We start from the raw sequence: 16,386 nt of genomic DNA, 5'->3' as shown, positions 1-16,386 counted from the left end.
TTATCACTGATGCCATCAACAAGCATGATGATGATCTACCCCCAGCTCCTCCGGACAGACAAGGCCAGTGGCAGAGAGTGGGGAAGAGTAGGGCCAGTCAGGGTGAATTTCAAAAAGGTGAGCCTCAGGTCAGGGAAACTTTCCTGAAAATTCTCTATTTATAAAAGGGGCAAATTAGAATGTGAGATCCAGAATTAAGTAGACATGATTATCTTCCCATTCATTCCATAAGCAAGCACCGAGCACTTGCAGTGTGTCAGGCACTGGGCAGTAGATGCCGGGACCCCTGGTGAACCGTGGCCCCCAACCTCCACGCATGGAGCTTCCGAGTAGAGTGAGAATGCCAGATACCAAACTAATAATTACACCAATTAACAGTTTTAATGAGCTGCTTATAGTTGAAAAAAGTAGAAATCAACGAAACTCTCAGTCAAAGCTGGAGGGAGTATACGCACAACCACTTTGGAAAATGGTTTGGCACTGCCCAGGGGAGTTGAACAAACAGCCCTCTGACTCTGCACTTTCACAACCCAGGAGTGCTGTCACGTGTGCACCATGAGCCTGCACACGAGCGTTCACAGCAACATGCTTTGTAATAGCCTCAAACTGGAACCAAGCCCAAATGTCCATTAATGGTAGAATAGATAGACAAATTGGGTTGCACGTATATAATGGAATACTATGCAGCAATGAAAATTAGTGAACTGAAGCTACACTGAACAACATAAGTGAATCTAAAAAATGCTATCATTGAGAGAAAGGAGGCAGACACAAAATAATCCTTTATTATGTGATACCACATACACGAGTTTCAAAAGCAGGCAAAACCCTTCTATGTTGTTTAAGAATGCAAACAGGTGATAAAACTGCAGAGAAAAGCAAGGCAGTGATTATCACAAAAGTCAGGAGAGTGGAAATTCCTAGGGTAAAAGAGGGGGGAACGACTGGGGAGTGGCAAACCGAGGGGTTTCTGCGGTGCTGGCTGTGTTCCATTGTATGACTACATGATGTCCACTAAGATATGTGTGTCTTGGGGGAGGGATAAATTAGGAATTGGGGGTTAACAGACATACACTACTATATACAACATAGATCAACGACAAGGACATACTGTATAGCATAGGGAACTATATTCAATATATTGTAGTAACCTATAATGGGGACTCCCCTGATGGCCCAGTAGTTAAGACTCTGCACTTCCACTGCAGGGGGTGTGGGTTCGATCCCTGGTCAGGGAATCCCTCATGTGAATCCCGCATTGTTCCACATGCCTCACAGTGTAGCCAAAAAAAAAGAAAAACCCGTAATGGAAAAGAATCTGAAAAAGAATACATATATATCTATATGTGCGTACACATATAGATATATATATAACTGAATCACTTTGCTGTACACCTGAAACATTGCAAATCAGCTATACTTCAATAAAAAAGTTTTAATTAAAAAATAAATTAAAATTTTCAAAAAGAATATACCTCCACAAGAAAAAAAAAGATATGTGTGTCTTGCATATATATATGTATATACATACATATATACTTTTTATGTATTTGTTATATTTCACAATCAAAATGTTTAAAAAGTAAAGATTATCTGCTCACGGTAAATTTTTAAATTCAAGCGGTTCAAAACTAGTTCAAAAACTAAGTCTCCCAGTTCTCTTCTTGGAGGCAAACTTCCCAGTGTCTCAAACACTTTCTCAGAGATGTTCTGTGCAAAGGGCTTTGTTTGAAACAACACACTTTTGTGTATAAAGGCTCAATCCACAAAGGTTTTCCTGGGAGCATCCTGCCAGGTGGTGGAGGAAGCAGAGGCTCAGCGGGCTCCTTGAGGGCAGCGCCACTTGCTCCCTCTCTGGGGCCCCAGAGCCTTGCCGGGCCTGAGTGCAGGGGTGCTCGTCAGGCCAGTACATTACAGGGGTGCACAGCTGATTCTGCTTAGGCTGGAAGAATCATCACTAGGGAGGCTGCAGATAAACAGGACCTGGAAGGTGAAGGGAGGTCTGACGGGGGAAGCAGCGGGATAGGTGGTCTGTGCTCTAGTCCAGGGCACAGACTGAGAGGAGGAGCAGGGGGGTGTGAATGCCCACGGTGCTTGGGAGAGAGCAGGGCCACCTCTGTGCCTGGGGAGCAGAGAATGGAGGACTCCTAGCTGCAAAAGCTGAGTGGTTCCGAACGCCTGCATGATGACTCCTCCAGGCTGTGCTGAAGTGAAGCTCTCTGAAGCGCAGCTGTGAAGAGCTCAGGCAGCCAAAGGAGCCCCAGGCCAGGCTGCTGTGTGGAGACCCACGCCCCCAGCACACCCTTGGGAAGGGAAGAGGTGCGCCACCCTAGCTATGCTCAGGTGTGAAGGCAGGATGAAGACTGGCATGGGAGACTCAGAGATGAAGACATTTCCCTGTGAACTGCAAATACATCAGGGATGCTTGCCTAGGGGACCCTCTTTCCGCCCAACCCCAAATTTCCCAGCTCCAGGTCAGTGTGAGCCCAGAGGCTCCTGCCTCCCCTGTGGTGAGATTCCTGTTCGCTTGCTGGAGAGCCCTGCCCCTTCTTGAATCTAGCAATCTGATTAGCTTCCTGCCAAGGGAGGTGGGGAAGGCATGGATGGAGCAAAGGACTGTTGAGGATACTCAGGGACTTGGGGTGTACTTTTTGGGCAGGGCAGTGCCAGGGAGCTGAAGAGAGGCAGGCTCTGGCCGCTCTGGGCCCAGGGGCCAATGGACATGCCCTTTCAGGGGGCTCTGGTGTGGGCTGACTCTGTCCACAGATCTTCATCAGTTCCAGACCTGCTCTGGCCACTCCATCACAAAGGGACTCTGGTTACTAAGCAACCCCTGCCGTACCTACTGCATCTCCCCTCGTTCCTTAGCAACCCTTGCATAACCCAGTTCCCTGGAGTTAGGTGTTGGTATCTATACGCGATAAGAGAATTGGGTGCTGCTCAGGAATTGTGGAGAAATTTCAGATTAAATATCAGTCTGTATCAGTGTCATAGTGTCATAATGAAGGTGACCAAATGCTCTGCTTTGGGAGGGACAGCCTTTGTTTTCAGTTTATGTCTCTTCTGGTACCCTATTTCCAAAAACACCCTTTGCAGGTCCTACATCTCCTTGCTTTTTTATCCCAGCTGCTTTCACTCTGTTTTGCTCTCTCTCTCTCATGCTCTCTCTCTCCTCTGCAAGGTCATATTTACAGGCTTTTATTCAGAGGGATGAGGGATTTCAACTCCTGATGGTTTTACCTTTCTTAAACAGGACACCGGATTCTAAACACTATTCTGACCCCAGGGGACTCCTCTCCCCCTAGCTGTGAGCACAGATTAACCCCATCAAGTGTCGGAGGAATCAGTCTCCTTGGCTGGGAGGGCAGCAGGAAAAAGAGGACTTGCATTTTGTCGGGACAGGACATCCCCTGCTGGAAGGCTGGAGTTATAGCACCTCTGAGAAGCTGTTCCCATCTCTCAGCAAGCCGGCGGCCTACAACACTTCTTGCTGTAAGGTGGTTTGCCGGAAAGCTGCCCTACTTGTAAGGAAAAGCAGATCCAGGCTATTGCAGGTGAAGTGTGGAGAGACTGATCAGGCCTCATCTATCTCTTTTGGTTCCCCTTCCTGTTCAAGTCCCCCTAGACCAGGGCCTGAGATTGAGTGGCTTCCAAAGGCCCAGGCTCTGGCACCCTCTCCCCTCATTCTCACTCATCTTTACTCTGAAGCAGTCAGCTGGGCCAGAGTTGAATGCAGGTCCTGGGAGCTTGGAGTGGCCTCTGAACCTGGCACTGCCCACTCTGATTCCCCTTTCCATGCTGGTCAATTCAGATGCCCAAATGTGGAAGATGGGAAGTCAAATGGACACACCTCAACCTAGTCCCAATGTTGAGGTAGATGGCCTCATGGTAAAGGAAAGAAAACAAAGACTAGGGAGAGACGTACAGTCATTAGAAACATCGAAAATCAGGAAAGAGAGGGAATTCCCTGGTGGTCCAGTGGTTAGGACTCCGTGCTTTCACTGCTGAGGACCTGGATTCAATCCCTGGTCAAGGAACTAAGATCCTGCAAGCCACACAGGAGATGTCAACAGAAGCTGCGTGATCTTGGGTGTCTGTTCCCCTCTCTGGCTCCATTGGCACCTTGGTAAGAAAAGTTGCGCTAGGTGATCCTAAGGGCTCTGATAGTCCCATGAGCTTTTTTATGACAATCAGAGAAGAAATCAAGACTGAGCTGCAGGGACTTCCCTGGTGGTCCAGTGGTTAAGACTCTAAGCTCCCAATGCAGGGGGCCAGGTTCGATCCCTGGTTGGGGAACTAGATCCCGTATGCACGCCACAACTAAGAGTCCATATGCTGCAACTAAGACGCCCACGTGCTGCAACTAAAGATCCTGCATGTTGCAACGAAGAATCCCATGTGCCACAACTAAGACCCAGTGCAGCCTTAAAAAAAAAAAAAAAAAGATTGAGCTGCAGACAGAGCCCGGGAGAAAGAAGCACCAGCACGAAAAGTAAAAAGGAGTGAAGGTGGGCAGTTCCGACATCATGAACCCCAACCTGGGCACAGCATCCCTGCCCTTAGGTGGCGTCAGCTCAGCCTCACCTGGCTGTGCTCCGGTCTGTCCTGAGCGCTGGTCAGGGGCCCCTCTGCCGTGGAGTCTGCAGCTGAGTGCAAGAATGTGAGTAGGCAGCAGGCTGGGTTTCAGGCACTGCTGTTTCTATCTGAAAAACTCAAGGATTCATGGACTTTACAGTCCTAGAATTAAGAAAGTTGGAGGTGAGAAAAGGCCTCCCCCACACAGCTGGTGAGGAAGCCTCGGGAGGGGGAAAGTGTAGGAAGTACTTGTCTGAGTGAAATTCTGCAGAATACTGCACAGACCACTTACCAATGACCCAGTCCTGCCGGTCCAGCTGTCCCCAGACTCTCACACACAACAGAAACGGACAGACCCGTGGGTCCAAGCAGGCTCCAGACCCCACACTGGGCAGGGGCTGGAGGGGAGTGAATGAAAGGACGGGCAGCCTATAGGCTCAGCTGGCTGGGGACGCAGAGCTGAATACAAAGTCAGCACCAAAAAGAGATCATAGACCTCAGTCCTAAAGCCAGTGATGCCACCCTTCCCTGCTATATCGGGCCCCTGGCACCATACAAGGCTAATGGCTGCAGAGCTGCAGGTGCCCACTACCCAAGCTGTCACCTGGGTCCAAATGTTTGATGAGCACCTGCTTCATGCTAAGCACTGTGTTAAGTACTGAGAATATCAAAACACTGAAGGCATAGTCCCTGCCCTCAATAAACTTACAGTCTATTAGAGGAATCAAATTAATGCAGTGCAGAGCACTACATGTCAAATGGAAGGAGGTTTGAGACTCAACCTCAAACCCAAGGAGAGCAGAGGATAAGCCACGTAGAGATGCCTGTGGGATTTTTCAGAGGAGGTACCCAGGCAACTGGATAAATCGTTCTGGCACTCCAGAGAGCAAGTTAGTAATCAGAAGAATGATTTGCAGACTATTGATCATAGGTAGAAGCAGCCTCATGAAACGGATGAGATATCCCAAGAAAGTGAATAATGTGGAAAGAGAGGACAGCCAAAACTGGAAATGTGGTTGCCAGCCTCTGAGATGGTCTCTGGGACCCCTGTGGGCTGGCGTTCACTACCTTGTATAGTCCCCTCCCACATCATGCCCGGCTTGGCAGAAGTCATGGTATGTCACTTCTGAGATTAGGATATATAAAACTGAGCATTCCGTCTTGGACCCTCGCTGTTTCTTTCTTTCCCTCTTGGATTAGTCCTGGCTGCCATGTGGTGAGCAGCCCTATATGGCAAGACCCACGTGGCAAGGAACTGAGGGCTGCCAAAAACCACATGGCTTGGAAGCAAAGGTCTCAGTCCGAGTTTTGAGATGACCACAGCCCCAGCTGGGAGCTTAACTACAGCCTCACCAGACACCTTGAGCCAGAACCCCCAGCTACACTTCTCTCATTCCTGACTCTCAGAACCTGTGAGATAATAAATTTTCAAGCTGCTAAATGTTAGGGTAATTTGTTATGCAGTAACAGATAACTAATACAGGAACCTTGGAGAAATTTAGCTCATTGAAGAGATAGAGCAGAAAATCCTAAAATATAATATTTTTAAAAATAATATAGTCACAGTTAAAACAGTGTTGTATTGATACTTGAACAAACAAATCAAAGGAACAGAAGGGAAGGTCCAGAAAGAGATACAAACACACTTGAGAATTTAACATGTGATAAAGGTGGCATTTTGAATCAGTGAGAAAAAAGATACATGTATCAATAAATGATGTTGAGACAACTGGGTAGCTCTCTGGGGAAAAAGAAATTAAATTAGGTCTGTGCCTTTCACACCACACACCAAAATACATTTCAGATGTATCAAAGATTTAAATATAAAAAATGAGACCATAAATACAAAAAATTACAGGAATTCTTTTTGCTTCTGCATGGAAAAAAAAACTACCTAAGCCAAGCCAAAAGAAAAGTACAACTTAGGGCTTCCTTGGTGGCGCAGTGGTTAAGAATCCGCCTGCCAATTCAGGGGACACGGGTTCGAGCCCTGGTCCGGGAAGATCTCACATGCTGCGGAGCAACTAAGCCCGTGAGCCACAACTACTGAGCCTGCTCTCTAGAGCCCGTGAGCCACAACTATTGAGCCTGCATGCCTAGAGCCTGAGCTCTGCAACAAGAGAAGCCACCGCAATGAGAAGCCCGCGCACCTCAACGAAGAGTAGCCCCCTCTCACCGCAACTAGAGAAAGCCTGCGCACAGCAACAAAGACCCAACGCAGCCAAAGATTTAAAAAAAATTAAATAAATAAATTTTAAAAAAAGAAGAGTACAATTTATATAAAGTTCTAGAATAGACGAAACTAATATATGGTGGTAGAAATCAGATCAATGGTTGTCTGAGTGTAGGGGCACAAGGGAACTTTCTGGGGTGATGGAAATGTTCTGTATCTCAATTGGGATGGTGGATACACAGATATAGACATTGGACAAAATCCTAGGGACTGTACACTTAAATTGTGTGCATTTTATTTTATCGACAGTATACTTCAATAGAGTTGATTTGCAAGAAAGAAAGAGGGAATTCCCTGGTGGTCCAGTGTCTAAGACTCCTCATTTCACTGCCAAAAGCATGGGTTCAATCCCTGTTCGGGGAAATAAGATCCCACAAGCCGTGCCGCATGGCAGAAAGAAACGGGGAGTGGGGGGGAGGGGGAGGGAGGGAAGAAAGAAAGAATAAAAGAAAAGAAAAGAAAGAAAAAACGAAATGAGGGCAAACACCAGTAGGTCTGGGTTTTTTAAAAAGCAAGATTTCTCCATGAGACTTGTTAGTCCTGGGTCCTGACCTACACCCAATCCCTTTCCTCTCTAGTGGTGACCCTTCCCCAGCTTCTCCTGGGCATAGATGATTCAAAGCTGATTTCCTACAGAATGGGAGACTCTCTTCACAGAGTTGAGGTCTATATGAAACACAGCATCACTTTGCTTTGGTCTCTATACCAGGTTGAAGCATCCTCCAATCTTTGTTTCTGGGATGGTGCTGTCGACTGAATGTCTGTGTGTCCCACCCCGCCAAAAAATTCATATGTTGAAACCTAATCCCCAATGTGATGGTATTTGGAGGTGGGACATTTGGGAGATGCTTAGGTCATGAGGGTGGAGCCCTCATAAATGGGATTAGCACCCTTATAAGAGAGACTCTAGAGAGGTCCCTCACCCCTTCCTCCATGAGGACACAGCGAGAAGACAACAATCTATGGACAGGGAAGAAGGCCCTCACCAGACACTGTTTCTGCCATCACTGTGATCTTGGACTTCCCAGCCTCCAGAACTATGAGAAATAAATGTTTGTTGTTTAAGTCATCTAGACTATGGTATTTTTGCTATAGCAGCCCAAGCAGACTAAGACAAGTTGGTCAGCTGGTTTAGTAGTTAGTTGATTTGTTGTTTGGAAGGTTGGTTGGTTCACAAATTGCAGAGACGATAAACGCAAGAGAGATTTTTCTATGGGCAAAATCTAAAAGAGAAGGAAAAGAAGGGGGGAAAAAAACCTTAAAAAGAAGAAAAGAGGGACTTCCCTGGTGGTGCAGTGGTTGAGAATCCACCTGCCAATGCAGGGGACACGGGTTCGAGCCCTGGTCCAGGAAGATCCCACATGCCTTGGAACAACTAAGCCCATGGGCCACGACTACTGAAGCCCACACGCCCTAGAGCCCAAGCGCTGCAACTACTGAAGCCTGCGTGCTCTAGGGCCCACGTGTTGCAACTGCTGAGCCCAAGTACTACAACTACTGAAGCCCGCGCACCTATAGCCTGTGCTCTGCAACAAGAGAAGCCACCTCAATGAGAAGTCTGCGCACCGCAACAAAGAGTAGCCCCCGCTCACCGCAGCTAGAGAAAGCCCATGCACAGCAACGAAGACCCAACGCAGCCCAAAATAATTTTTTAAAAAAAGAAGAAGAAGAAAAGAAAACCCAAAGAAAAGAAAGAAAAAACCTAAAGGTCTGTACATTTGAGGAGGATATTGACCATGGTGAAATTTCTTAAGACAAAAGTGAGAAAAAGAAGAATTGGGGAAAGTGGCATATATACATTCCCCTGATGGGGAAGAAAAGGGATTATGGAGAAGAAAGTTCTGGAGTGACCTTTTACCACCTCAAGAAAACCCCCTCAGTAGCCAAGGCCTTTGGTAGCCATGGGGTAATGTAGAAACAGGGACCTGCTGGAGCCCAGAAGCACAGGACATAGTACCAGTCTCATGGTGACTACAGACGAGTTATGCAACCTAATGCCAAAGGCTACATCTTGTGAAAGCTTATATGTATTTAAAAGCAAAAATTCCGATGGCAACATTTTATAACCTCCCTCCAATTCATTCCCTGCTCATCCCTTTCACCACAACATCTCACAACCTTGACAAGCTGCAAGGCATTTATCAGGAGAAGAGTGAGTTTGCCAACATTTCTTTGCCCCAATATCCTCCTCTCAGAGCTTCTTATCTTATCTTCCAGTGAGCTCTGGCTCACAAAGATGTCCAAAGAGCACCAGCAAGCTGCCAGTGGGTCTGGGTTCTACTCCACAACTTGGCACCTAAGGGTCCTCCCCCATATCCCCTTTAGGAGATTGACAAACAGCAAACTTTAAAAAACAGATGCCGGGCTTCCCTGGTGGCGCAGTGGTTGAGAATCTGCCTGCCAATGCAGTGGACACGGGTTCGAGCCCTGGTCTGGGAAGATCCCATGTGCCGCGGAGCAACTAGGCCCGTGAGCCGCAACTACTGAGCCTGCGCGTCTGGAGCCTGTGCTCCGCAACAAGAGAGGCCGCGATAGTGAGAGGCCCGCGCACCGCGATGAAGAGTGGCCCCCGCTTGCCACAACTAGAGAAAGCCCTCGCACAGAAACGAAGACCCAACACAGCCAAAAATAAATAAATAAATAAATAAATTTAAAAAAAAAAACAAAAAAAACCCAGATGCCCAGTTAAATTTGAATTTCAGATAAACAACAAACAATTTTTTAGTATAATTATGTCCCAAGTATTGCATGGGACATACTTATATTAAAAATGTATTCCTGGTTTATTTGAAGTTCAGACTTACCCGGGTGTCCTGTATTTTATCTAGCAACCATACCCTTTTACCCTAGTGATAATGATTCTCCAGAGAACAATGACAGCTGTCAACTTATTAACTGATCTGAAAAAAATACCAAAATTGTGTAAATTTTACATATCACCCAGGAGAAAGATGAAGACAAATTATTATATAACATTAACTATTACATAATATATATATAATGGGGTTTTTTTGGCTTGGCTGCGCTGCGCAGCTTGTGGGATCTTAGTTCCCTGACCAGGGATTCAACCTGGGCCCCGGCAGTGAAAGCGCCAAGTCCTAACCGCTGGACCACCAGGGAATTCCCTATGAAATATATTTAAAGGACACCAGCAATACATGGCTACAGTCTCCTTGTAACCACTAAAAAAAAGCCAAGTAAAGCAAAAGTTCTCCATAAGTAAGCCACCAAATTTCTGTATGCTTCCCAAAAGTAACCACAGTTAACAGCGTGTCCTTCTAGAACTTTTCTATGCATTTGCATACATATATGTAAGTACAGAATATTTAGATTTGTTTTGTGTGTTTGTATGTATCATATTGTAAATGCTATTCCGTAGTTCTTATTACATGACAGTACATATAGATCTATCTCATAGCTTTTAAAAGCTGCATAATATTCCACAGAACAAACATACCCTAGTTTAGCAGATCTCAGAGTGTGGTCTGGGAACCCCTTGGGGGATCCTTTCAGGGGGCCTATAAGGTCAAAATTATTTTCATAATAGTAAGACATCATTTGCCTTTTGCACCCTCACTCTCTCACAAATGTACAGTGGAGTTTTCCAGAGGCTCCATGACATGTGATGATGTCATTGCTCTGACAGCTAGTGAAATATGTACGTGTATTTCTAATATTTTCCAAAATGTTCTAAAGAAGTAGAATTAGAGTATAAACGTGTGCATTTTCAAGAGGTGAACTCAGTTTGTTCTTGAACTTTTACTGTGTTATTCCTCACTAACTTCAATTGTACCTGCTATAATTTCTGTATTATTATCCAATATTGTTATTTTGAAATTCTGAATTTTTCCTTGGACCCATGGGGAAACACGAGAAATAAGTATGTTTTATCTTGTTTTGCAATAATATTTTTTAATGTTTTTCAAAAACCTTCCTAAAATTTGTAATTTTATGGAACTTCCCTGGCAGCCCAGTGGTTAAGACTCCGAGCTTCCACTGCGGGGAGCAGTGGGTTTAATCCCTGGTCGGGGAACAAAGATCCTGCATGCTGTACGGTGTGGCCAAAGAACTTTTTTTTAATTTTTAAAAAAATAATAAAATACATGTAAAAGAATGAAATTAGAACACTCCCTAACACCATACATAAAAATAAACTCAAAATGGATTAAAGACCTAAATGTAAGACTGGACACTATAAAATTCTTAGAGGAAAACATAGGAAGAACACTCTTTGACATAAATCACAGCAAGATCTTTTTTGACCCACCTCCTAGGGTAATGGAAATAAAAACAAAATAAACAAATGGGACCTAATGAAACTTAAAAGCTTTTGCACAGCAAAGGAAACTATAAACAAGACTAAAAGACAACCCTCAGAATGGGAGAAAATATTTGCAAACGAATCAACGGGCAAAGGATTAATCTCCAAAATATATAAACACCTCATGCAGCTCAATATTAAAAAAACAAACAACCCAATCCAAAAATGGGCAGAAGACCTAAATAGACATTTCTCCAAAGAAGACATACAGATGGCCAAGAGGCACATGAAAATCTACTCAATATCACTAATTATTAGAGAAATACAAATCAAAACTACAATGAGGTATCACCTCACACCAGTTAGAATGGGCATCATCAGAAAATCTACAAACAACAAATGCTGGAGAGGGTGTGGAGAAAAGGGAACCCTCTTGCACTGTTGGTAGGAATGTAAATTGATACAGCCACTATGGAGAACAGTTTGGAGGTTCCTTAAAAAACTAAAAATAGAATTACCATATGAACCAGCAATCCCACTCCTGGGCATATACCCAGAGAAAACCATAATTCAAAAAGACACATGCACCCCACTGTTCATTGCAGCACTATTTACAATAGCCAGGTCATGGAAGCAACCTAAATGCCCATCGACAAACGAATGAATAAAGAAGATGTGGTACGTATATACAATGGAATATTACTCGGCCATAAAAAGGGATGAAATTGGGAATGAATAGAGACGTGGATGGACCTAGAGACTGTCATACAGAGTGAAGTAAGTCAGAAAGAGAAAAACAAATATCATATATTAACGCATATATGTGAAATCTAGAAAAATGGTACAGATGAACTGGTTTGCAAGGCAGAAATAGAGACACAGATGTAGAGAACAAACGTACGGAAACAAAGGGAGGAAAGCAGGAGTGGGGTGGTGTTGGTGGGATGAATTGGAAGATTGGGATTGACACATATACACTAATATGTATAAAATAGATAACTAATAAAAACCTGCTTTATAAATAAATAAATAAATAAATTTAAAAAACTTTATCTAAAAAAAATAATAATAATAAAATAAAAATTGTAATTTTATCTAAAATTTCTACTTTGAAATGTAATAATATTTTATTCTAACACATATCATCATTTCTCTTTTTTTTAAATATTTATTTATTTATTTATTTGGTTGCGCTAGGTCTTAGGTGCAGCAGGCGGGCTCCTTAGTTGTGGCATGCAAAAACTTAGTTGCGGCATGCATGTGGGGCCTAGTTCACTGACCAGAGATCAAACCTGGGCCCCCTGCATTGGGAGCGCGGAATCTTAACCACTACGTCACCAGGGAAATCCCCATCATTTCTTTACAATATATTTTTTCTTATGTTCAAGAATTTATCATTGGCTTAAGAAAGACAGATTAGAAGACTTGCTTCTTCAACCCACCTCTGCACCATCTATGCCTAAAAATACTGAAAAAGATGAAACTGACATGTCAGAGTTCTCTGACTATGGAAAGGAGGGATAGGCTCCAAAGCAACTGTGCAAAACTAAGTAAGAAACAAAAATATGATGCAATCTGTATCTTCCTCAACTATATAGATATTAGTTGTTTATCTTACTATGTCTTATGCAACAGAACATTTTGAATAGTATTATAGCACTAGGTAAGTTGCAGCATCATTGTGAGACCAATCATTCAGAGTTTAGAGAAAAAGGAATTGCCTATTTTAAATGTAGATATGCTGAGCTCTTTAAAAGCTAAAAATTGTTTCTTTCAGCTTTTCAAAGTAGGAATGAAAAGTTACTGAAGCGTCGTACAGGATAACTTATCACATTGCATTCACCGAAGAAGTGTACGCAATAGCTGAGAGATAATAAAGCCTCGTACCTTAACATAGCTGAACACCTGCTTGATGAAAAGTCGTGAAAGAAATCTGAGCTTCCACTTAACAACAATACAGTCACTCGTCAAATTAAAGATTTAGCAGCAAATATGAAGACTGAGTTAATCTCTTGTCTGAAGAATTGTACTTGTGCCTCATAAATGAATGAATCAACATACACAGGAGAAACATGCTGTTTTCTTGTATTCATCTCATGTCAGCACCAACTAATCGTTAAAGATCTTCTTCTATGTGAATACTTGGCAATGAACAAATGTGGTGGTGAAATTCTCAGTGCTGACTAACTTTTTTGAATCTCATGGTTTCTCCTGAAACAACGGTTTTGATATTTCCACCAATGGCACAAAAGCAGTAGTGGATTATTTGGTGCCACAGATAAAGCAGTGGCACCAAACTGTCCAAGTAGTCATTAGATTCTTCATAGCACACACTTGCAGTTTAGGAAAAAATGTCAGTTTCACTTAAGATCATTTTATTAAATCTTGATCCTTTAAAGAAGATATGGTATATATATACGTACAGTGGAATGTTACTTGGCCATTAAAAAGAATGAAATAATGCCATTTGCAGCAACATGGATGGACCTAGAGATTATCATACTAAGTGAAGTAAGTCAGACAGAGAAAGGCAATATCGTATGATATCACTTATATGTGGAATCTAAAATATGATACAGTGCTTGCTTCAGCAGCACATATACTAAAATTGGAACAATACAGAGAAGATTAGCATGGCCCCTGTTCAAGGATGACATGCAAATTTGTGAAGCGTTCCATATAAAAAAATAATAAAATAAAATATGATACAAATGAACTTATTTACAAAACAGAAATAGACTCACAAAGAAAACAAACTTATGGTTACCAAAGGGGAAGAGGGGTAGGGATAAATTTGGAATTTGGAATAAACAGATACACACTACTATCTATAAAATAGATAAACAACAAGGACCTACTGTAGAGCACAGGGAACTATATTCAGTATCTTGTAATAACCTATAATGGAAAAGAATCTGAAAAAGAATATATATCACTTTGCTGTACACCTGAACCATTGTAAATCAACTATACTTCAATTTTTTAAAAAAGCTAGTTAGCACACCCAAAAAAATCTTGAATGTGAAACACATTCACATTCTTTGTGAAGAAATGGGAAGTATACATAAAACATTGTATACTGTGAAGAAATGGGAATTACACATAAAACATTGCTGCTGCATACTGAAGAACAATGTTTATCTCAATAAAAAGCACTTGTGCAATCATTTGAGATGTGAGCTGAACTACCTGCTTTCTTCATGTACCACTATTTTTACTAGAGAGAATGACTGATAGGCAAACTATGATTCATATTTGGATGTTTGGCAGATATTTTCTCAAAAATGAACAAAGGAGACTGTCACTTCAAGGAAAATAACTGACAATATTTGCTGCCATCCATAAAATTTGAATTTTCCAGCAAAAATTAGAATTGTAGAAAATCTGCATCTGCCATCCTGAGTTTGACAACTGCCTGACACTATAAGAGTTTTCCAATGAGATCAATATTGATATTAATAAAAGTGATTTTTTAAATATTGTGCAATAAAATATATCAACATTTGGAGGGTATGCAAAGTTCAGTGAACCAAAATTTTCCAGATGACCAATGCATGAGGTTGCAAAGTCACACATGGATGAAAAATCCACTCAAAGTGCAAGACAGACCAGAGGAATTTTAATGTAACAGAGTAGAAAAATTTGTTGATATGGTTTCAGATTCCACATCACAGCTAACCTTTAAGAAACTACCAGTTGTCAAGTGTTGGTGTAGTATCAAAGAAAAATATTCACAATTATCTGAGAAAGCTGATACACCTCTCTTTCCAACTGCATATCTGTGGGTTCAGATATGCTTCATCTACTTCCATCAAAACAGCATATTGTAACAGCAAAAGCAGGTATGAGACTCTAGCTGTCGTCTATTAAGCCAGATATTAAAGAGATTTGTGGAAATGTACAACAATGCCACTCTTCTCACTAATTTTTTTTTATTTTAGAAAATATAGCTATTTTTCACTTAACATGGTATTTTATGAAGAAATGTCTAGTGCAGCCACTATGGAAAACAGTGTAGAAGTTCCTCAAGAAATTTGAAATAGAACTACCATATCATCCAGTAATTCCACTTCTGGGTAAATGTCTATAAGAAATAAAACCGTTTTCTTGAAGAGATATCTGTACTCTCATGTTCATTGCAGTATTATTCACAATAGCCAAAGTATGGAAACAATCTAGGTATCCGTCAACAGATAGATGAATCAAGAAAATGTGATATATATGTATGTATATACACACACAATATTTCAGCCTTAAAAAAAAGAAAGAAAATCAACTATACTTCTTCAATAAAAAGTTGTTTGTTTGAAAAAAAAAGAGAGAGAGAGAGAAAGAAATACTGTCATTTGTGACGGCATGGATGAAACTGGAAGGCATTATGCTTAGTGAAATAGCCAGACATGGAAAGACAAGCACTCCATGGTATCACTTACATGTGGAATCTAAAAGGAAAAGTCAAACTCATAGAACCAGAGAGTTAAAAATGTCTTTTCCAGAGGCTGGTGGGTGGGAGAAATAGGGAGAGGTTGGCAAAAGGGCACATTTTCAATTATAAGATGAAAAGTTCTGAGGATCTAATATATGTATAACATGGTAACTATAGTTGATAACACTGTATTGTATAACTGAAATTTGCTAAGAGAGTAGAACTTAAATATTCTCACCAAAAAAAAGGTAATTATGTGAGGTGATGGATGTGGTAATTAACTCAATGGGGAGAATCGTTTTACAATGTATACATATATCAAATCATCACATTGTACACTTTAAATATCTTACAATTCTTTTTGTCAAGTATAACTCAATAAAGCTGAAAATGTTATTTATGTGAACATTTATTGTTTTTAATGAATAAGTTAAAATTTTTAATTTCTCAGTTTTAATTTCTATTATAGTAAATATTGACAGTTATAACTCACAATTACTGAGGACTCTTAGGAGTCCTCTGTAATTCTTAAGAACATATAGGGTCCCTGAGACAGAAAAGTTTGAGAACCCTGCCTGCCCTGGTTTATCTAACTATTTGCCTAATGATGGGCACTTTTTTTTTTTTTTTAAAGGCAATTCATATCTTTTCTAGAGTTATAGATGCCATTTTTTTTTAAAGATTTATTTATTGATTTATTGATTGATTGATTGCTATGTTGGGTCTTCGTTTCTGTGCTAGGGCTTTCTCTAGTTGCGGCGAGCGGGGGCCACTCTTCATCGCGGTGCGCGGGCCTCTCACTGTCGCGGCCTCTCTTGTTGCAGCGCACAGGCTCCAGACGCGCAGGCTCAGTAGTTGTGGCTCACGGGCCTAGTTGCTCCGTGGCATGTG

General features: G+C 42.0%; 1 non-coding gene across 1 annotated transcript; it reads left to right on the top strand.

The window, feature by feature from the left end:
- The first annotated feature begins 13,647 nt into the window (after window positions 1-13,647).
- Window positions 13,648-13,754, top strand: LOC118891377. Its single transcript, XR_005018961.1, has one exon. It is a non-coding gene; the product is annotated as a U6 spliceosomal RNA (small nuclear RNA).
- The last annotated feature ends 2,632 nt before the right edge of the window (window positions 13,755-16,386 follow it).

The sequence above is a fragment of the Balaenoptera musculus genome, chromosome 2 (assembly GCF_009873245.2).
Source record: "Balaenoptera musculus isolate JJ_BM4_2016_0621 chromosome 2, mBalMus1.pri.v3, whole genome shotgun sequence".
Taxonomy (NCBI): Eukaryota; Metazoa; Chordata; class Mammalia; order Artiodactyla; family Balaenopteridae; genus Balaenoptera; species Balaenoptera musculus.
The sequence above is the reverse complement of the archived record's forward strand: the minus strand, read 5'-3'. Positions and strand labels throughout refer to the sequence as shown.